This window comes from Neofelis nebulosa, chromosome 7 (genome assembly GCF_028018385.1).
Source record: "Neofelis nebulosa isolate mNeoNeb1 chromosome 7, mNeoNeb1.pri, whole genome shotgun sequence".
In the NCBI taxonomy this organism is placed as follows: domain Eukaryota; kingdom Metazoa; phylum Chordata; class Mammalia; order Carnivora; family Felidae; genus Neofelis; species Neofelis nebulosa.
In genome coordinates this window covers 114,440,677-114,464,224 of record NC_080788.1, presented here as the reverse complement: position 1 = coordinate 114,464,224, position 23,548 = coordinate 114,440,677, and the positions used below count along the sequence as shown (strand labels likewise).

General features: G+C 46.7%; 1 protein-coding gene across 9 annotated transcripts in view; it reads left to right on the top strand.

Moving 5' to 3' along the window:
- The first annotated feature begins 5,613 nt into the window (after window positions 1–5,613).
- Window positions 5,614–23,548, top strand: part of TMEM229B (transmembrane protein 229B) — a 39,232-nt gene continuing 21,297 nt past the window's right edge. For 6 of the 9 annotated variants that reach the window (XM_058739410.1, XM_058739412.1, XM_058739409.1 and 3 more), the window contains exon 1: window positions 6,199–6,321. The gene's annotated coding sequence lies outside the window, so the exon portion shown is untranslated. Of the gene's footprint in view, window positions 5,639–5,853; window positions 5,965–6,198; window positions 6,322–6,417; window positions 6,532–23,548 lie in introns of those variants that run through there. The other 3 variants (XM_058739408.1, XM_058739404.1, XM_058739407.1) reach the window with 3 other exon arrangements.

The window sequence follows — 23,548 nt, the reverse complement described above, 5'->3', positions numbered from 1 at the left end:
GGCACAGAATTTAAAGCTAGGAGCATGGGATAATGCTTTGTTCTAGACCATTCTATATTGTTCTTATACCCATATGCATAGGTGTCAGTCTTTTTACCTGTATGACCCTAATCCTTGGCACAGTGCGTGGTACATTAATGGTTGTTGAATTTGAATAACAAGTTCCTTGAAGCCAGGTTCAGTCCTCACAACAGCACAGTGCTTGGGAAGAGAAAACACTAAATACATACTTATTAATTAATTAGCATCTGAGACTAAGGATGCCTAATTGAACTAATTCCCCAGGCAACTTCGAGTCCCTGGGATCATCAGCCTCTCAGGCTTACACCGCCTTTCCTGAAGACGGCAGAGTCCTCCTAGAAGGGCCAACACAAGAAGGGTAAAAAGAATTGAAACAGGTTTTATCTGACCCTTGGTGGTGCAATCTGCACACCCCACCCCCACCTTCGCCCCACCTCCAAGCTGGGCTGCCTCACAGCCAGCTCCTAAGGCAGAACCTTTTGCCTCAGATCTACAAAAAGAAAAATTTTCCCACTCTAACCCATCCCAGGACCTAGTGGGGCCCAGAATTGGGACTTGGATGACATGTTGTGATAGAAATTCTTAGCCTATTAGTGTTGCCAAGTCCCAAGATATCCTTCTGCAATCACTGTGTCTGGCTGAAGTTTCTCTTTGAACTGATACAGTGATCGGGACAGGCACACAGTGTCCACCCGTGCCCCCGCCCCAGCAGAATGGCTTAGATAGCAGCATAAAAGCTTTTAGTTGCAAAGCCTTCTCATAAGCAGGCTCCCCTTAACAATACCCCTTTGTCCCTCCTCAGACGACTAAGCTCCTTGTATCCTGGCAAAGGGAGGCACGAGGGGAGGTGACCAGCTTGGCGTTTGGTTTCTAATCTCCAGGGCAGAAATTCTTTCCAATTTGCCCAGCACCTGGGCTGACTGCTGAGTCGGAAATGAGAGCAGCTGGGGAGTGGGGGTGGCTCTCTCCATGATTCCAAAGTTTCATAATGAACTCTATCTCATCCCTGCTCCCCCCACCACTAAATTTACAACCTTCACAGTTAAACTCACCACTTAGAAGTATGAAGTAATGTAGTTTCAATGTATGTTCATATTTTCACTTTGATTTCTTTTAGCATTGGCCTTTTCCCCCCTAATTTACTGCTAATCTCATGAAACTGCACTAATTTTCAGGGCTGTCTTAGTGCACACACATTAATGTCTTAATGCTTTATGGATGAATTCACATTATCATAGAATGGTGAGTTCTTCATTTTCAGGCTCAAGGTGTTCATGAATACTGCATAGTCCTTATCTATTGCATTTTCTTTTTGATGAGTGAAAAAGGAGAGGACACGACTTTTAAATATCCCCAAAGTAAGAATATGCCCGTTATTTTGAGAGCTCTGTGAAAGTTCATACCCCTTTCCCACACAGACATATGGATAGCAAAACTTCTGATAAACCTGCAGTCAATTTGACCATTTCCCTGGGGTTTAATGCCTCTTCGCCTTGCTACTGGTACCCCTTTCCCCCCTTCAGAGGCATTTTGTAAACATTCAAGGACACCCATAACAACCTTTTGCACTTGCTTCCCTTATCACAGTTTACCCACTCCTGAGCAGAGCTCAGAGTTGGGCAAATCCATAAAACACCTGCCTGTTTCCACCTCTATACCAACCCCAGCATGGGCAAGGATTTTATTCAGTAACATATGCCTTCCTGTCCTGGTACTTTCAGAGCTTCCTGCTACTTTCTTGGGGCTGACGTGTTTCTCTCTTCACCTTCTGTCACAGCCAAGAACCCTACAGGGACACTGAGTCAGGTGTAAATTCCTTGTGCTGCCTGCTTCCCCCATGGCATGGACATTTACTGTATGGGGCTGCACAGCAGCCTTTCTCCTCCTCTGGAGAACAGCACTGTGATTTCTCTCTCACTGCTTACCTCTCAGTCATGATGTGGGGTGCTGTTAGAGCTATGTCAGAGTATCCTGCTGGCCCACCCCTGGCGAAGAGGTGGATGCATGACTCAACTTAGGTAAGTGTGGCTCTAACACTTGAGCAGAAGTGATAAAAAAAAAAGTGAAGTCCAGTGTTTAGGGGCAGAACCCTGAGAAGATTCTCAATTACTTCCTATTACCTGGGCTCCCAAAGCTGTTCTGATTCGAGCCTGTTCTGAGTCTATTTTGCCAGCATTCCCTTCAAATCTGTGTATCATCTGAGCATATCCTTCCAAGAAATTCCTTTTAGACTTAAGATAGCTAAAGTCGGTTTCTGTTGCTTGCAGCCAAAGAATCCTAAATGATGCAGGTTCCCACTCTTTAGTCTCTTTATGACTCTTTCCTTCCTACTTCCAGAAGGGACTGTTACAAAGAGACTCCCCTGTTATCAACCCCCAGATGTTTGTTTTGACCTCCTCTCTTACTGCCAAGACTATATTTTCTGAGATGAGAACTTTTCTGAAAGACTTCTGTATGCTTGTTAGGGAGGATTGATGGCCTCAGTTTCCTCCAGTTGTCTCTCACCCAGCTTGCTTTCCTGTAAAGCTGGTCCAAATAATTCCAAACTTGAAATTGCTTTTGACTTTGATGCTTCCTCTGCTCCTAATTCACTTATCTTTTTCTTATCCCAGCCTCTGGGATGGATTGGCCTCCAATTTCTACACTAGGCTCCCTCCCAGGTCCTTCCTGATCTGGCTGTGGGCCCAGTCCCCCCCCCACTGAAATCACCCTCTTGAGCCACATCTCTCCTGACTTATGGTCAGAGGGCATCCCCCAGGGAACCAAGTCTCTCTAACAAGTATGCAGGAGTCTTTCTGGTTCCCCTTGAAAGTCATCAAGGAAATTACTTATAGTGGACAAGAGCAACCACTTTATGGATGGTTTGCTTAGTAGAAGGGCAGAGAAGTTTTTGTCTTTCAGAAAAGATGACTGAGAACCTAACATTATCAAGGCACTTTAGAGACTACAAAGACACTTGAAAGACTCTCTTTTTCCCTACTTCATGGTCAGAGAGAGATGTGCAGAGAATTACTATTAGCTGCCTACTGTGGCAGAGACTTTTAACTATGTATATGTGCCTGACGATATGCTAAATACCTGAATTATCTTACTTAAGCTTACAACAGCCATGGGTTTGGATAATATTGCCATTTCTATTTTGTAGATGGCTATTTTATAGCCTCAGAAAAGGTTAAATAAGTAGACTTAAGATATCTGGCTAGGATGTGGCGTCCGGACTCCAATCCAGCTTGCTTTGATAAGACAAGAAGGCAAAGGAGAGGCTGGCATCCTTTGCCGTGTGTTAGTGCAGCAGGGTTTGCTCTGTCCCATGACTCTCCTCCGTGAATCTGTACTTGAATCACTAGAATTACTATTACTGTGCCCACCTTCACCTGGGGGTCACCTCCCCATTCATTCCCACAACACTATGTATGTTTGTATGTCTCAGCATTCTTGGGTGAAAAACCAGGGGACCCACTCATTGCCACAGATGCTATTTTTAGGTCTGCTTCCAGAGCTGATTGCTCTGCCCCGTACGTACCTCATTTTATTTGACATTTTCTAGGTGCAGACGTATGAGACCCTGGATGGAGTGTCAGAAGACCTGAGTTTGACCTGCATTCTGCCTTTACTAGCAATATGGCCTTGACCAAACCATACAATCTCTTTGAGCCTTGGTTTCCTCATTTATAAAATGGGGGTTAAAATAGCTGCCTTAACCAAAGAAAAAGATATGTTAACTGTAAGGCATTATATGAATTTTTGTTAGGAAGCAATGATTCCTAATTTAGGAATGAGGAAAACCCAGATCATTCAGTTAAATCTATGGGAGAGCTGGACAAAGCAGAGACTGGCTAATGCCAAGTCTTGTGCCTTAGTTCCTTTCCCTCCCTTCTTTTTGATTCTGTAACTGGACTGTGGCTTCTGCATACTATGGCTTCCACACTAAAAATTAAAATATTGATATTATATATGAAAGCATTTTCTTTGATCTCAAAGTTTATTTTTTGTCCCTGATTTTAAAAGAAATGTAAACATTTTTGTGAGCCCTAAAACATTATGGGCACAAGGCACTGCACATACTGTGCTAAATGGGTAAGTCACCCGGAATTCAGATCTTCTGCCTTAACAGCCCATCATGCTTTCTTGTGCAATGCTGCCTCCCAGAGTCAGGGAGGGAACCGAGTCAACTATCAGACACAGATTGAGAAGCAGAGCGGGAGAACTAGGCTTCGGAGGCAAGAGGGCACAGGGAAGGTCCCTCTTCAGTAGGTAAGCTTTGCTGTCAGACTAACTGAAGCCACTTCTTGCCAAGGTGTTCCTGAGAGGGGGCTGTCTCTTGCCTCTCTGATAGTGTTCCAGGGACAGCCTACATGGCTTGCTGTAGCCCTGATCCCTTCTCCCCACTCCCTGCCTTACCTCCCCCCCCCCTTCAGAAAACACTTTCCTGTTATCAAAGGTCCACTGCATACTGAGGACAGTACATGCACTATCTCACTGGGTCATCACAACATACTTATGAAGGAGGAAACTAACTTTGGGAAGTCAAGAGCTCTTGCTACTGGCAACACATGGCTTGAGAAATCCAATATAACTCTTTCTGCCTCATCGAACCCCAGTGCTTTCCTTCTGCAAAGTATGACTCAGCCAGCCCAGGAACTAGGTGTGCATGGGATGGCCTTAGAACTCCTTGTCCACACTGCCCACCCCTAGTTGGACGCACCTTTGTTGATCTTTGAATATCCTGGCCAGGGACAGGAAGTTGGTGAAGCAATGGCCTCATTAGGCAATTAGGAGAATAGGATCAGATTAGGTTCAGATAGTAGGAAAGCAGCCCAGCTTCTCACCCAGGATGTGGCAAGTCCACTGGATGCACCTCAGTTTCCTTTTCTTCCAAGACTCATTGCTGCCCTGGGCTTGGGAGAACTCTTGTCACTGTGGCAGGTGGGAAAACAGGGTTAGGAGGGCTAGGAGAGATCAGGCCTAGGCACACCTAAGGTCTGTGTGAGTATGAGAAAAAGACACTGGCCCCCTTAGGATAGACTGTTTACAAAAGGACAGCTCCAGGGGGCATTACCTATAAATTTTTTTAAATGTCCTTTCCTCTTGGCTGCCATACCCAGTGCCAGAACTGAGGCTTGGAGTTGGCATAGGGGTTCAATTACATTCCTACTCCTGTTCAGTCTTTCTGCGGGACCTGGGACCTGTCTGAAGGGCCTGTCTCACATCAGGGCCCTCTCACCCACTTCCCAAGATCCAAATCCAGAATCTCCAGGCTTTCCAGATGACATCCATTATTTTCCACCGTCCAAGAGAAGAATCTAGAGTGACCTCAGAAAGAACATCCTGTGTTTAATCTTTTCAGTATAGATCAAATTGTGGGTCTTGGAGCTTCCGGCCCTGCCTTAGGCAAATTCCTTAATTTCCACAGGCCTCAGTTTCTTCATCTTGAGAATGGGGATGATAAAAATGACCTTGCAGGGCTGATTCAACGAATGGATAGCACACAGCACAATGCCAACACAGAGTAGGTCTGCAACACCACGTGGTCCGTGGCGCCCAGGTGGCCAAGACCTGCAGGATCCCCACAGGGGGTGTCGCACGCGCCGTCCCCACAACTCCTACAGGCTAGGAGGTGAGGGTCCCGAGTTACTCCTCTCCGCCGGACTCCTGTGGACACCTCGGATGCAGGCGGGGTGGCAGGGGCCGGGAGGGCCGAGCAGCTCTGCACTGCAGCCACCTGCGCCACGGCCTCGGCCGATGGCGCGCTTCCAGGCGCCCAGGGTGCGGCCGACTCCTGGCTGCGGGAGGCGGCGGGGTCGGCGGGGTCGGCGGGGTCGGCGGGGTCGGCGGGGCAGCGGACCCAGCGGGCTAACAGGCGAGCAAGGAGTTAAGCGAGGCCGGAGGCAGCGCGCCTGTCAGACGCGAGCATGTGCAGTTTGCACAGCATCCGTACTATGGGTGAGTGCCACCGCCGCCGCCGCCGCCGCCGCCGCCGGGGGCTCCGTTCGGCCCGGGCAGCGGCGGCTGCAGCCCCCCGGGCCCCGCGCCGCTACGGCGGGCGCCGGCATACAATGCGGGAGTAGGCGCGGCGCGGGAGGGCCGGCGGCGTGGGGGAGGCACCGCCGGCAACTCGACGCGGGGGGAGCCCGAGCTCCGGGCGTGGGGGCGGGGAGCGGCGGCGCAGGAGAGCGCCCCGAGTCCCGGCGCGGGAGGAGGAGCGGGAGCGAGCCCGGGAGACGGCGCTCCTGGCCGCACCTGCACCCGGCGGGCGGCCGGCCCTGCCCTGCCCTTGCCCGCAGCTTCGGCCCCGCACCGGTAGGTGCCCCCGAAGCCCGCGGAGAGGCCTTTCTGCCGCCCGTTGAGGTGGCCGCGCGGGGCTCCAGCGCCGAGTGCGGGGGGCCCGGGGATGGTGCGGTGATGGGAAGACCGGGCGACTGGGCTGGGGGTGCTGCCGGATCCTGCTTCCTCTTTGCTTTCGGTTTCGAAGCGTCTGCCCCGGCTCGAGAGCGAGCCGCAGATCGGAAGGTGCGCCCGGGCTTGGATTCCCTGCGGGGGATGGGCGCACAAGGGGGCGTGTTGGGGAAGGGGTGCACATTGGCAACTTTCCCCGCCTGAAACAAAGGGGTATCGGGGAGGTGCGAGGGGAAGGAGGCAGCCGGGGATGTCTGGCCCCGGAAGGTTGATATCCCCCTTCCTCCGGGAGGAGAGCACCTCCGAGGCCGCCTCGGGAGTGCAGAGGGGGCGCCAGTTTGAGTGGAAGCTAGGAAGCCAGGGCATGGGAGTGGGAAACACCGACCCTCCTGAATCTGAGGCTAAGGACTTTGCTGAAAGGGATGGAACCGTGCCTAGATAACCCTGCCGCCTCCTCCCGGGGGTGAATGGAAAAACTGGGTGATGGTGGACTGCACACCTAGGTGTCCTCCCTTCTCCGAGTCAGTGCCCTGGGGCCCCCAGCCCAGCCCCCTGGCCGCCAGCTCTCCGTTTGCCCTTTCTGATTTCCAGTCCTTGGTGGGAAATGCAGGATTGAGATGGGGACCATTACAGCCCTGTTCATGGCAAGGGCAGGGAGACATTGGCCTCTTTCCCAGGTGTCTTCTTTTCCCTCTTTCTGTGCCCAGTCAGAAGCTGACCCCCTTTCCTTCCTTCCTGGGACTTTTTCCGAGGTTTCCTCGGAGATATGTGTAGTTGCCTCAGGTACAGAGTTTAGGGTGGCAGGTTGTTCTGATACTGCTTCAAACCCTCCCTGGAGAGAGAGAACAGGGCCCCAGAGAGCCATGCCAATGTAACCTTGGGGGCTCTGCTCGCCAATTCTCATGTGTTTTGAGCACCTACTAACAAATGAGCTGTTAACAATGGTCTTCAGACTTTGATCATCAGGAGGCCTGGGTTTCCCTCTTTGCTATAACCAGGAAGAGGGGTGAAGGTGAGGGCTGAATGGCTTCCCCTGAGGGTGGTATACTGTGTTTCTCTCTGTAGAACAAATGGGCCAGGATCCAGATCCCTGGTCCCTGACCTTGTGTCTCAAGGAATGAGGTGTCTCCAGCCCCATGCTGGTTTGCATATGACCACTGGCTTCCATGTGTGACAGGACTGCCCCTTGCCTTTCTTCCTCTTAGAAAGGACAGACCTTTGAGAGTTGAATTTTCCCCCTGGTTGCAAGGCAGTGCTACATCTGCTTGCCTGTGGAGACAGAAGGCACTGGGGGGTGGGGGTGGGGTGGGGGCTGGACTGTTGGGTGACTCTTGCTTGCTCCTGTAAATGGGCTAATGATACAAGTATTTGGGTCAGGGTGGGCCGTGTTACTCTAGAGATGTGGAGGGGTGGGCTGGGATGAGGTTTGGCCTTCCACCCCAAGGCTTGGTATTTGGGGAGAGAGATGGGTAACTGGGAGACAACAGGTCCTTGGAGGCCAGATGACGAGCTGATTTAGTGTTGACTTTGGCCACTCAAAGGCACTGGAGTAAGGGAGGTTCCAAGACCAGTAAGGGGTAGCAGGAGAAAATGAAGTCCTCTGAACCATAGATCTGTGGCCCTGGAAGTTATGGCTGAAGTCAGGTGCAGGTGCTAGACCAGAGAACACCACCGGCCCACTTGTAGGGACCTTTCTTCTCTAAATGGGCACGGTTGATTATTGCTTAGCCCCCCACTGGGTTTATCCCAAGCTATTTGTTCAGAGCTGAGAGTAATGATATGGAAGCCTGACCTCCCCACCCCCAGTGGTGAGAGAAGGGCTTTTCCATGGTGTTCCTCAGATGTACTGACAGTAAGATGGGAAAATGATACTCCCCTGACTCCCTCTCTTAAGGCGATGAGGTATGAAGTTTTACAATTTGTAAAGTGATTTAAGAGCCTTGGGTCCTTGAAAGATGCTAAATGAATTAGGGAAACTTGTACTGTGTTTATTTCATTTGTATCAGACTTATATATTATTTCTAAAGGGAAAGGTGTCATTTTGCAGGAAAGGGCTAAATTACAGCTTTTGTGATGGACAAAGCTCAGCGTTGGTTTTAAAAGTGTAGTTATTAATCAGAAGCACACAGGCCGCAAGTGTTTTTCTGTCTGTCTCTGCTTTCCAGGTATCTTCGAGCTCCTTCCTAGTAGGATTTTTCCTGGTTAGACAGTGTCTAGCCTGGACGTCAGTGGAAGTCCCCTTCCAAGCTCTGAGAAGGGTCTCCAATGATGTTGGGGACTCTGATGTTATAAGTTGAGACCCGGGTACGGGCGGTAAGGCGAAGCCGTTTGGTCTTATCAGAGACCGTATCAGATCTGGCTGTCCTTGAGGGAAGGGAAATCTAACCCTTGCACAGCCTGGCCATTTTCAAATTTATATCCCTTTACTTTCCTCCTAGCTCCTCCCCTCACTCCCAATTTATAGATAAGGGCGGTTTGGGTTTTCTTTTTCTTTTCTTTCTTTCTGTTTTTTTTCTTTCATTGCAAGCACATTCCTTTTAAGGTGTGGTGATTTCTGACTTGGCAAACTCTCAGCTCCCTTTGTGGTAACACCTGGCTAAGGAGGGAACGTCAGAAGGGATTCTGCTGTTCTGAACAGGAAGAAATACAGCCTTTCTGGCCAGGCCTTCTCCACCACCACCTCTCAGAAACCAGAGACGTTGTATTTTAAAAGTAAAGTGGGAGCGGATTTCTGGGAAAGGGCTAGGAGGCAACACTTTTGGTTATGGTTTCCCTTGAGGAAAACTGAGTCACCCTGAGAGCACAGTGGCTGTGTGTGAATGTCTGTGTTGGGCGAGTTTTCCTTTCCTGGGATCTAATGGTGTTTTAGGCTCAGGTACTAGAGGAGACCCTAATTACTTTATATTTTTTCATTATGAGATGAAGATGAAGTTTGGGTGCCCATGTGTTTGGTTTTAGATGTACATGTGCTTCAGACTTTGCACTGTGGGATGCTCCATGCTGCTGTGATTTAAGGAAAAGGAAGTGGCTTTTACCCCTGCAACTCACATCCATAGATAGAGCTGAAGCTGAATAAGTAATGTCTCATCCCCAGATGAAAAGGAGGGCCTGCTCCCTTCCCTGTGCTCACACCCCTCCTGCAGGTGTGGGCTCCCACTCTCCTCCACCCTAAGGCTGTCCTCAATGTTCATTTTAACATCAATCCTCCTATATATAAATTTCGTGGGGTTGAGGTCACAGAGTGGTATTGGTCCCCTGCTCCTTCAAAGGATGGCTCTGAAAGGTAGCTCTCTACCCTCCTCTGATGTTGGTGCTTCTATCTTTGGGGTCAGTCACAGTCCTGTCTGGCAATCTGAGGAGTAACCAAAGCTATTGCCAATTTCTGAACATCCAGCTCCCCATTATCCTTTACTCTGCTGGCTCCCCAACAGAGGGTTTGATATCCTTTCAGGGCTCTTGGCTCTAGTGTGACTGGTACTGTAGAAGCGACAGCATCCTTGAAATTAGGGCCAACAGTCGACATGGACAAGACTTGGGTCTCAGAATGCTCCTTCCTGCTGCTCCATCCTTTAGAAGTACAACAGTTTAAAAAAATAAGACTCGCATTGTCAAATCCTAACCTAATGTAGGGAGATCTAATAGATCAGGAGGCATAATCTGAGAGCACTTGCTGCCATTCCTTTCTACTTTGGGAGCCCCGCATTCAGAACACACTGGATTAGCCATTTCTGACTGCTTCCGCAGTTGGACTTGAATGATGAATGCTTTCTAGCTGGTTTGTTCATTCATTGTTTCTTTTCAGTTTTTAAGAGGCAACCTGTCACATGAGTTTCTGGAATGGTCTGTTTCCATCAGAAAGGTCACTCACCCTGAATTTTCATAAGGCCTTGATACCAGCCCTGAGGATCTAGGGATGCCAGCCAAGAAGGAGATTGAAGAGCCACAAAGAGAGGATTCTTTTCTGGACTTCTGAAGGGTGATTCATGCTTCAAGATAAAATGTGCTTCCTGGGCTCCACAGTTTCAGTGCTTTCACGGTCAATGGAGGGACAGGCCCTGGTGCAGCAAGAAGCCCACCTTAGAGACAATAATCGCTGTTCTTTGGAGCAATGGCAGGGACCTATTTTTAGCCTATTGTCGACCACTATCTTCTTTTTCTATAGCTTGCCTTGGCCAGACCCCATTCTAGTCTGTAGGTTCCCCCTCCCTCTCATTCCCAAAGAGGCCTTTCCAAAGCCAGGGGTAAGGTATCCAGGGCATCGGTCTTACTTTCAACTACCCTCTCAAACATGGATGAGCAATATTGTCGGCACTGGGTAACACCAGGAGCAGCTTCAGATTTTTGTGTTGTAATTGTGTTTTTACCTGTTACAAACAAGGAGATGGCTTTCTTACGCTGACCTATAGATGCCTTGAGGCTTTCATAGAGCCTGATCCGTTTTCTAGCACATGGTGAGTGCTTGTTAAATCATCAGCTGTGGTACTTGGATGTGATCAGATACTCAGATTTCTAGGTCATTGGGCAATGATGTCGTTTGTGCAGGAGCTGATGATTGGCAAAGGCTTCCAGAATCAGGGAATTTTGGATCCCTCCCTGGCTCACTTGTGTGACCTTGGACAGCCAATTGCAGCCCTTTGAGCCTTAATTCCACAAATGGAGCTTCAGCTGGCTTCAGTGGTCACAAGAACGATAACAGTGTCAGCCACCATACTTACTGTATGCCAGGCCTTGGGCTAAGCACTTGACATAAGTTCTCTTTTTCTCACAGCATTGAGATAGCTACTATTAATTATCTTCATTTTACAGCTGGAAAAACTGTGGCTCTGAAAGATAAAGTGATTGCACGTGTCACACAGCTAGCAAGTGTCCAAACTGGGATCTGAACCGAGATCAGTCTGATTCTATTGCGTTCTATAACTTTGGATCAAAGGATGGAACAAATGTTGAGGAGAAGGTGAATGTGGAGATAGTGTTAGACATAAGAAGGAGAGCTGATGTGGAGTAAACACAGCTAGTTAAAAGGAGATGGAAGTAGATTCTTATTTGAAAAACCACATCCCAGTGAATGTTCAGGAAGGAGAGAGATGTTGGTACCCTGCACTGAGGAAGTAGACCAGATGGCCTGGGAGTTACTATAAGGGGAACAGACTTTCTGCTTGGCATAAGAATATATCTCATAAACCCCATTTCATTTTGATGCCAAAATTGTTCTCTCGCTTAACAGACTCTCTGGGCAGCATTTTCTGTCACCCTACTGCCACTAGTCATAATAGCTTACCTTTGCAGATGCTCGACTCCAGATCGCATCCTCCAACCTGGTTTCTGGGCCTTCCTCTGCTCATCATTATAGTCCAGCTGTGGAGACCTGATTATGACTCTGAGGTCCCAGGTATACTCTTCAAAGCGTACCAAGCATTGGACTATCCTGTTCTTCCGAGAAAGTATTTGTGGCCACTGATTACTCCTTTCAAAGCGACCAGCTAGTTCATTGAGGTGGTTCTCCTCATTTTCATCCTTGTTTGTTCTAGGCAAGTTAATTTTTTTAAGTTTATGTATTTATTTTTGAAAAAGAGAGAGAGAGTTGGGGAGGGGTGGAGAGAGAGGGAAGAAAGAGAATCCCAAGCATGCGCCACACGGTCAGCGTGGAGCCCAGTGCAGCGCTTGATCTCACAAACCGTGAGATCATGACCTGAGCCAAAATGAAAAGTCAGATGCTTAACTGATTGAGCCACCCAGGCAGCGCCCCCCTCCCCCCCTCCCGCCCATGCAAGTTAATTCAAACTCTTCTATCATTTTGAGGTGTTTGTGGAAGAGGAATGAAGGTTGAGATGGTGGCCCATGGAGGTAAGCTTACCTCTCTTTGAAAGTTAGCATGATGGTGTATAATGGAGCATGATGCTAGGGTCCAGGCATTTGGGTTCTCTCAGCTCAGTGACTCTGGGCACATGGTGTGAGTGCTTTGGCTTTTAGTTTCCTTATATGTAAAGTGAGAATGTTGGAAGAGAGATTCTATAATATATCCTCCAGCAATAAAGCTGGCTGATCCAGTAGAGTCTGGATAATTTGGTCCTTTCTTCAGAAATAACTTAGCTGGTCTGGAATTGTAGGAAGTCAGAGCTGGGAGAACAGAGGTGGAGTTGAAGGAGAAAGAAGCCAACTTGGAAATTAAGGGACAAAGTCAGTGCAGGAGCATGTCCCGTCTTGTAAAGCGGGACGGGTCAGGTCATTCCTCCTTTGACCATTTAAGTCAGGCAGCTGAGAGGTGGCATCTTTTTACCCTGTATACACCATCCCCTCAACTGAGGGGAGCATCCCTTTTATCTTGTCTTAAAACTTAAACTTCACACTCCCCTCATCCTCCAATTGTTCCCAAGTGAAGGCAGCAGGGAAGCTGTGTATTGGTGTATGTTTCACATTCTGCACTTGGATTTGGCAGACTCCAGGGCCTGTTTCAACCCAGGATCCCCCCTAAGCCTCCAGGACCTGGGGACTTTGGCTGATGCTTTCCAGGTGACTCAGTGTTAGTGAGAACATGCTTCCTTTTGCTGCCTTCAGTCTGCCTGGAAGCCCAGCTTAGGAACTCAGGGAGTCACAGCTTTTTTCTTCATGGAATTGGGCCATCTTGATTTCCCATTGAACAATGCCATTTGTCCAAGGATCCTTGGATTCTGCTATCCATTGGTACAACATCTATTTTCATTTAATCGTATTCAAGGTTGAGGAGCAAATGAGTTCCCACTTAACCTACCAAACCAGTGGTAGGTTCTGCCTCTGCCTGCCTTGCTTTCCCCCTTAACTCCTTACTGCCCTTATACCAGTTATTTCCAGTGGTGGTTACCATACCACTGGGAATGTGAGAGATGTTAGAAACTAATTAGAAACTGATGTTTCAGTTGATATAGGGACAAAACATTTCATTTTAATAGCTATGTTTCTAATGAGTGTAAAGAAACAAGACTCATCGGGGGTGTACTTACAAAGTGACTTTATTTTGTCTTCCACTGTCCTTTTATGCTTATTCAGTGGGATTCATTCTTTCCCGGCCTTGGGATGAAAACTCAGTCAGACCCCATAACTTTTTGGGTCATTCTTGGGCGGTAGAAGGTCCTGTGGTCACTTTAAGTCACAAAACGTAGTCTCAGATCAGTAGTTAATACGTCCAGTCCTTTGTCATTGGACTGGGAGGGACAGGAAAGGGCTCACTTGGCCAGGCCTGTGGTCTGCTGGCTTCCAGCTTCCTGGGCAGAGCAGGTATGTAGTGCTGATTCTCCTTTATGGCCACATTCATGGGTTTCTCAGAGATTCCTCCCCCACCACTTGCTAGGATCAGTCACTTCCAGTTGTCTTGAAAAGAGCAAATTTTCCTTTCTATTCTAGATGATTGTTCTTTCCTCAGCTCCTAAAATCCAGTGATTTGCCTCCAGCCTCTTCCAGCTAAGGTCCTGCAGTCTGTCCACCTGGCCCTCTTGGACAAGACCTGCTCTGGTCTCGTGCCAGCCTTCTCTTGCATGTGGCCCCATTAGCCAGAAGAAGCAATTGTGTGGCCTTTGGTGCAGTGAAGCTGGGAATGCAGGCTGAACCCCCAGCTCAGCCGTCTGCCTTCGCTCCTCTGATAGCAAATGGCCAGTCTGTGTCTCTCACCTTCTGTGCCTCAGGTGGTGATCAGATGCTGGTCCTGTGCCAGGTAGATGCCCTCCTAGTTGCAGGGTCAGACATCAAGCTTCCTGAGCCGTCCTGTTGAAGCCCCTCTCACGGGCTTGGAAGTGTCAGACCTGCTATCCTCAGTGCCTTAATTAGGACTTTAGATTCAACCTCCTGATATATGTGTGTCATCAAAACTATAACTGTCATGAGAAGCCTGTGACTTCATGGCTACTATTGCTCAGGATACAGCTGCGGTACATATTAAACTAAAAATTTAACTTAAATAAAAATAGTTAACAACAGCTAACACTTAACTGAGTACTCCTAATGCAGGGTACTGTTTTCAGTACCATAAACGTGCTCTTTCATTTAACCCTCATGGGAGAGACACTTATATTATTTGTATCCTACAAATGAGTAAACTGAACAAAGAGAGGTCTAATAGTTTGTCCAAGGTCACACAGTTGGCATCAGAGCCAGGATTCAGGTGGAAAGAATCTGAGCCCAGAGCATGCTCTTTTAAACCACTCTACTCTGTCTGCCCACAAGGGTGGTGGGCAGTCATGGCAAGTCATGAGGTGGAAAGCAAACGGTTGGATGCCTTAGGGGCATCAGCGTAGGTTCTTCATTCCGGCATTCAAGGTCTCCATGCACTGCCTTTCCCTTTCCCTTTCCCAATAGCTCCTTCTATGCCCTTTACAGGAGGCTCATACTCTTGCATGGCTACCCTGCCCATATATTGTTTCCCTGCCCAGAGGGCCCTCTGCTTTTCTGCCTCCCCAAATCAAAGTCCTTTTTCAAAGTCAGACCTCATCTTTGCTGCAAAGGTATATTTGACCCAAACCACTTCAGCTGGGATCTTTTACTCCTCTTGGAATTTCATCACTAAATCGGCAGTTTATTATGTGCTTTTCAGCAAAGAGCAGTGGAGGGCAGTTAGCAAACCCAGATTCTGATCTGTGCCATGAAATGCCTGTTGCTAACTTTGCTAACTTATGCGAGACCTGAGACCTCTCTGAACCTTGGTTTCAACATTTTTTTTCTCCAAGTTTTTGTTTAAATTCCACTTAGTTAACATACGGTGAAACATTAGTTTTAGGTGTGGAATTTATTTTTTTATTATTTTTTAATTTTATTTTTTATTTTTTAAAAAATTTACATCCAAATTAGTTAGCATATAGTGCAACAGTGATTTCAGGAGTAGATTCCTTAATGCCCCTTACCCATTTAGCCCATCCCCTCTCCCACAACCCCTCCAGTAACCCTCAGTTTGTTCTCCATATTTATGAATCTCTTCTGAAGTGTGGAATTTAGTGACTCATCATTTAATACAACACCCAGTGCTCATCACAAGTGCTCTCCTTAGTACCCATCACCCATTTAACCCATCCCCCCTCCCACCCACTAATGGTTTCGACATTTAAAAAAAATTTTTTTTTTCAACGTTTTTTATTTTTTATTTTTGGGACAGAGAGAGACAGAGCATGAACGGGGGAGGGGCAGAGAGAGAGGGAGACACAGAATCGGAAACAGGCTCCAGGCTCCGAGCTGTCAGCCCAGAGCCTGACGCGGGGCTCGAACTCACGGACCGCGAGATGGTGACCTGGCTGAAGTCAGATGCTTAACCGACTGCACCACCCAGGCACCCCGGTTTCGACATTTTTAAACTGTGGGTGTGGATTAACTCCCTTCAGTTTTCAGTGTATCCTGATTTATGTTTACCTTCTTGTCCCCACTAATCTTTCAAGCTCTTGAGGGCTGGAACTGTGTCTTGTATGTCTTTTTACCTCCCAGGATTCTGCCCAGGGTTTTACACACAAAATGGATTTACTATCAGTTTGTTGACTGATGGGAAATGCTGCTGTAAGTCTGCTCTGAGTTTGGCTGACTTTTAGAAATCACCTTCTTCTGTGTGATCACCAGTGAGGACTTTGCAGTGTTCTATTCTGCACAAGTTTTAACAAAAGGTTGGGTCCAATCTGCTGCCTTTTATCTTTGAGAGACCTAATGTAATGCCATTAAGGCCCACACTCCTTTATCTGAAGTTTGAAAATCCAAAACATTCAAAAACCGAAAACTTTTCTTTAACTCCTGTAATGGCAAAACCTGATCTGACTTATCTGCTGTGCAGAGTGTGACTATTCATAGATGTGGCCACAAAAATGTTTATGTGTTTACTTGAGGGTGCTGCCCCAGACCCTGCTGTGGGGATTACGTAATGCTGTGGGGTTGTGTTCTACGCTACTTCTTAGAAAATCTAAAAGATGCTGAATTCTGAATTTGGAAAATGGATTGTAATGCTGTTTGGTGTTAGTCCACAGAGGTGCTATTGGCATTCTGGGTGGGACTGGCCTTTGTTATGCAAGACTCTTCTGACTTCAGAGAACCTCACATTACCTTTGCCTCTGGCCTTGCCCTAATCCCAGCCCTGATTCCAACATGACAGCCAGTGCCTTCGTTTACCAATTTGATTTTTTAAAAATATTGCATTATGAGATCATTCATCTTGATTTGTAAGTGTTGTTGGCACCACATTGAAGTTTGTGTCTGAGGCAAGCGCCTTTCTTGCCTCACTTGCCTCACTTAGACACCCTGCATGACTCCTGAACCAAGAATGCTTTCCTCTTCCCACCTCCCTGACTCTGGCATGAACTGGTGTGTCCTCAAAGTGGGAGTTACCTACTGGGTGTTTGCAGCTCATTTCAACATCTGATGCCCTGTCGGCTGAATCAGCTCTCAGAGACCCTTGTAAACTGGTTCCTGAATGCACTTCCTACATCTGGATGTTTCTTTGGAGTCCAAGTGAGCCTGGTCCCTCTACTTCCTTCTAGGAAGTGATACACCTTCTCATGTGAGAGTCAAAATGCTTGTAAATCCCTACATCTGCTTTGACCTGACATTTAAAAAAAAAAAAAAAAAAAAAAAAAAAATATATATATATATATATATATATATATATATATATATATATATATAAAGAAGATATTCCCCAGACCAAGCCTGGCACCTATTTCTTTGACTTCTTCTAAATACATCTTTGCCTCCAGACATTAAACCATTTATCATTTCCCTGGCCCCTATGGATGACTTGTGGTCTTTTACCTATTGTCACTATGCTGGAAAATGCTGAGATATAGAATAATTTAAATTAAATATGGAGATGAAATTTCCCAAAGGTGCCCAATTGAATACTTTTCTTCTTATGCCCCATCAGTTGACCACATTGTCTATATACCCATCATTCAGGATCCTCATGTCAATATCTGACATTGCTCCCACCACACACACACACACACACACACACACACACACACAGAGCCTCCCTCCCCAGGTGCCCTGTCACAGCTGGGTATGGTCACCTTTAACACAGCCAGACAGCTGACCCAGTCTTTTTAAGACTGTGGGATTGAGTTTCTTCTGTGGGATTTATCTTTTGAAGCCACCCTAATTCTGTTTCCTCCTTGATTCCCCTTGGCACTATAGTTTCTCTTGCTTCTAAGGGCACATGATCTGGAATGGTGCCCCCTTTTTATCTAGCAAATATTTATAATGCCTTCTGATCACCCTAAATAAAATTCCTAAATAATATGACCCACATATATACATGTTTTTAAAAAATTTTTTTTTTAAATGTTTTTTATTTATTTTTGGGACAGACAGAGACAGAGCATGAACGGGGGAGGGGCAGAGAGAGAGGGAGACACAGAATCGGAAACAGGCTCCAGGCTCCGAGCCATCAGCCCAGAGCCCGACGCGGGGCTCGAACTCACGGACCGCGAGATCGTGACCTGGCTGAAGTCGGACGCTTAACCGACTGCGCCACCCAGGCGCCCCAATATACATGTTTTTTAAACAAATCAATATAATGCCCTAACTGTAATATAACAGAGAAATAAAGGAAAAGTTAGTTATAATACAGTGTCATGTATTCTAGTACGTAATTGCTCAGGCACAACTACACAGAAAACAGAAGGAAGAAGTCAGATGCTTGAACCTGTGCAGAGAATCACTGAGAATGTAACTGCCACAAATACCCACAGGATCCAGGTGTGTTGTGTGGGTGACTCAGCTACCAGGAGAGGTGCTGCTGAGGTTGACGTGATTTTCCCAGATGGTCAACCGCTCTTGGTGACATTTCAAAGAATACAAAGTATAGTATCCCCTCTAACTGCACTGTGATGGCACTCCCAGACAATTCAGTATATGTTAAAACCATGCAAAAAAGTCACCTGTCAGTCCTGCTTTCTTAATAGCTCTTGAGTCTTAACTAATTTGAGTTGGCTGCTTGACCCTTGTTGGCATTCAGGATTGCAATCTCTACTTACTGTTTGGGCTGGAATAAGACCTTTAGAGGCCCTTAGCACTCATGGGCTTATGGTCCTATAAATAATTACACATAAATTAGTATAGAGTCATCATATAGAATCATGTTTGTAGAAACAGCAAAATCTATTGGTGCACCAAAGTCACAATAACTTCTCTTTGACTCTCTCATTTTCTGTCCTTTCAAATAGTTTTCTTCACCGCCCCATCATGGCTGGCACCCTAAGCACGTGTGTACAGGCCACTTGGGCAATTCAGGGCCATGTAGAATGGCAGCTTCCTGTGGCCCGGGTTGGGCCTTTACCTCTGTGGCCTTTGCCTGCCCCTGGTGGCACAACACAGATCCTGAGTGATTGTTTAATGAATGTGTGAATGAATGCATAAATAATGAGATGAACTTGAAGGGGCTCATTTAAGTAAAAAGCACTGTAAGAGTGTAATTTACTATTATTACTAGTTTTCTGGTGTTTGGTGTTGGTAGAATTTCCAAGATTGTATATTTCCAATGTTTTAAAAACTACTGGCCCCACTCTGGTGTTTCAGCTTTCATACTCCAACCTACATAGCATTGAGGAGTCTGCCCATAAAAGATGCATATCAGATCATATTAATTTCTGAATTAATAAATGAATTTGTACAATGTGATGGTTTGCTTGATTCCCTGTAGCCTGCAGTGAGCCTGCTTAAAAAGACTGGGTCAGCTGTCTGGCTGTGTTAAAGGTGACCACACCCAGCTATGACAGGGCACCTGGGGAGGGAGGCTCTGTGTGTGTGTGTGTATGTGTGTGTGTGTGTGTGTGTGTGTGTGGTGGGAGCAAAGTCTACTCTGGAGTCCAGTGGTGGTGATGGTGGTGGGGTGTGGGAAATGGGACATGCACCCCAGAAAGCCTGCATGAGATCTCCAAAGGGAGGAATATGGCCTAAGGGCCTAAGGTCAGGCAGTCTGAATAGGACTAGCTACAAAATTTGGTGGTGATGGGGCAGGGGAATGAAATATCGTGAAACACCTAGAAGGCTGTGGTTTAACAAATACAACCTGACTCATTATGGTGGGCTTGTGGACAGAAGTGATGTCAAAACATCTCCAGAAAATATTAACCATATGTAATAAAAATAGACCCAAAAGGTTATATTTGTGCCCAGTGCAGACATGTGATGACCGATGTTCTCCCTGGATTTACTCTCTATGTCTGCTCCACTCCTACCCCACACCCTGTCTAGTGGAAGGGGCTCTTTTGTTGTTTTTTTCTCCAAGCTCTTTATTTGGAAGTAATTTCAAAGCCACAGAAAAGTTGCCAGAATAGTACAAAACACCCATATACTCTATCCAGATTCACTTTTTTAAACATTTGCCTCATTTTTTTTTTTTATCATTTATGTTCCTTCTCTCTCTAAATTTTTTTTTTTTTGGAATTTAAGATTAAGTTGCCTACATGAGGGCCCTTTATTTGTAAACATTTCAGTGTGGGTTTTCTAAGAATAAAGATATTGTTTTATATAACCTTCAGCAAATTGAACATTGATACAATACTTTATCTAATCTGCTGGCAGTATTCCAGTTTTGTCAACTGACCCAACAATGTCCTTTATAGCATTTTCCCCTCTTCAGTACAGGGTCTACTCTGGAATCTCATATTGCATTTAGTCCCCTTGCCTCTAGAATAGTTCTTTAGTCTTTCTTTGTCTTTCATGACATTGACTTCAAAAAAATTTTTTTAAGTTTATTTATTTTTGAGAGAGAGGGAGAGAGAGAATCCCAAGCAGGCCCCGTGCTGTCAGTGCAGAGCCCAATGCAGGGCTCAAACTCACGAACTGTGAGATCATGACATGAGCCAAAATCAAGAGTTGGATGCTTAACCGACTGAGCCAACCAGGCGCCCCCATGACATTGACATTTTTGAAGAATATAGTTTGCCTCTTCTACTCCCACCAGGAAGATCAATTCATTCATCATTCACTCAACTGACATGTAAGCATGTTCTTGTGAAAGCTTCTCAGGTTTTCTTGGGCACAGGGGGATATAAAAAGAAGGCTCATGCCTCTTGGTGTCTTTAAGAAGCCTGCAGTAGAGTTGGGAGAACAGACTTGGACTCACTGAAAGGTAAAGGGCAGATAAGTTGTCAGCACTATGACCCCATAGGGCAGCTCACCCAGACCTGTCCCATGACCCTGGAGAATTAGGTGCCCTTAGGAGTTTGGGTTGAGGGGGATTCAGGGACCTTTTGTTAATGCAAGTAATCTTTGAGTGGGCCTTGAAGAATAGGCAAATATGGGTAAATGGGGAGGAGAGATAAAGGCACTCTGGGAGGGCAGCTATGTGCACAGAGACTGGGAGTTTGGGGGTGTGGATTGTGTGACTGGGGAGCAGTGAATCATGGGTCGGCCTGGATAGGGCCAAGGGTTGATATGGGGGGCAGGGTCTACCAAATCTTACTGAGCGCCCACGTCACGCCAGACATTTTAAAAAGTAACTTTTCCAGTACTCAAAGGCATATGTATTCAGTATAGGAAGTTTAGAAAAATAGAAATGCATAAAGAAAAATTTTAATGAGGTTACTCTATTCTTTCATCCCCAGATAACGGGTTAGCCATGGTGTATTTCCTTCACTTGTAAGATCTTTATCATTCTTCTGGTGTCAGTCTTATTTTGGTTCATGGATTCAGTAGCCCTTCCCATCCCTCAGGGGATATTCATTGTGCTTTTAAAAATGTTTCATTCTGTCAACTTTATTTTCCTTTCTTTATAACTTCTGTTCTGAAATTTGGTGCTTTTCTGGCAGTTTTGGTTTCTGTCAAATGTTTGGTGAGTCTTTGTTATGTGTTCCTCTCTTTGTATTGTGAGATTTTTCAGTCACCACTCTGTGAACCCTAGTTCCATGCCAATCACTGGTTGTGAACAGGGGGTGAGATGTGTCTGCTAGGGACTGGTGTCTAGGTGTCCCTTGCCCCCCTGCCCCAAGTTCCAGGACACAAACATGGGTGGAGACGTGGGATAGGGGCCCAGCTGCTCCAAATCCAATCACCCATCACTCAGGGCTTCTCATGAGCCCCCAGTGTGCTGGCTCCAAACTTGGAGCCCCCAGAGCTGCTCCTCTGACTGAGCACAAAACCCTTCACCTCACCTGCTTGGGTTCAGATCCTAACCCAGCACTTATTAGTACCATGACTTTGAGAAAGCTGTGTAACTCTGAGTCTTATTCATAAAGTGAGGATGATAGTAGTTTGTATCTCAAAGGATTATTGTGAATATTAAATGAAATAATACAAAGTTCTAAGAATAGTGTCTGTCATATTTATATGCTGTGTGAGTGTCAGTTACTATTAATATTGTTATTTTTTTCATGGTTTTATTTTTGGGGGTTGTGGTTTCTTCATCAGTTTATTCCCATTTGCCTTCCATCTTCAGGGACCCCATATCACTCCTTGTTTTCTGGTGCTGCAATGGATTTACTCTTCCTAGAAAATGTCTCTTCTGCCATTTTCTGGGGCCTTGGGGGTGGCAGGTATATTCCCCTGGTCCTGCCATAGTGATATAGTCATGCATTTCCTTCAAGTCTTTCTTCTCTGAATATGTGTGGGTGTTATTTTTTATCTGTAACACATATGTTGGGGCATCCAGGCCTCAGCCAGGACTCATCACCAGGTCTGTGTTACCTGATGCTGACTCTGTCCTGTGCAGAGGTGGGAGGTGATGAGTTCTCTTCTCAGCCTTCCTCAGACTAGTTTGAGGTTGTCCTAATGAATGTAATGGGCCCTCTGTTTCCTTTGTCAAAAGGAATGTTAATTATTTTCAGCAGTCTAATTATGTGGCTAATGAGAGACTGACTGCGATAACATCCCTTTAATTACTCTTGCCTAAGTGCTGTTTGGAGCCATATTTTGAACATGCTGCAAGGCTCAGTGCTTTCACAGTAGATGGAGCTGTCCAGCGAGAGGCTGAGTGGAGGGCCAGGGCTGCAGGGCTTACGCTCGTGGTGGAAGTGCCTAGCTGCAGTCAGGACCCAGCCAGGTGTATGCTGTCCTTTCCTCTGGGCCATTACTTAAATGAAGGGGACATTCAGATTGGGTCACATGTAGAGCAGACAGCAACTGTCACAGCTCCTTCAGTACATCTCATTCCTGTGTTTCCCCCAGTGCATCTGCTGTTCAGTCTTGTCTTGGCCGGGCCTCCTCCCTCACTCATGGAGTACCTGCGCCTTGCCTTTTTCCTCATTCTGCACTTGGATGTTGAGTCCCTACTATATGTTGAGTTTTTACCCAGGACATGGGGAGGCAAAGGTAAGGAACTCATGGTTCATATAGCTTTCTATAACAAAATTTTCTCATGCCCCTCCCTTCTTTGCCCAGGAGAAATGCCACATGTCTGTGTTCCGACCCCTACCACCTTCTCAGGTTTGTCTTCTGTATTGTGGCCTTCCTGTGGTTTCAATGTGGTGTCTTTCAATAACTGGGCCTTCATGGGCAGACCCTTGGAGGCAGCTCTCCCAAGGCCCTGGTGGACTTGAATATGCTGGGAGGGGCAGCTGACATGAGAACCCACTGTCAACTGTTGGTGGCCCATTGCTATAGGTAAATGAAGTCCCCTATTTCCTGTCCATACATCCCCATCTCTCCTGAGTGGTGTAAGAGAAAAAAGTGCTAGTAAAAACTTGACCCTCCCTTTAACTTCTTTGAGTTTCCAACCCCTCCTGAGTAAATCTGAGTTAATGCCTCCATCCCAGACTTGTGAGGGGTTCTGTGTGGAAGCTGCCTGGCACACAGGAGGTGCCCAATAAACACTCTGGACTTTTTAAACACTCCAGGCAGCACCCCTAGACTGAGTTATAGCCAGAGACGCAGGGACTGACCTCATTCAGCAAGAGCCCTCTCCTGGTTCTTGGGTATAAGTTGCAGTGGACAGAGACTTTCATAAAACAATGGTTCACCCTCCCCCCACCCCCCATCTTAACAATGGTTAACTAGGCCTGAGCCTGAGGAAGAGAGGAAGGGCAGGGGTATCTATTCACAAGAAAAGCTTTTCCAAGAGCAAGAAAATGTAGCTGAGTTTTAGGGCTGTATGTTTGGCAGCCTTCTGGTCACCCTGGATAAGCTCCAGAGCAGTGCAGCTCAATACAACTTTGTGTGATGATGGAAATATTCTATATCTGCACTGTCCAATATGGTA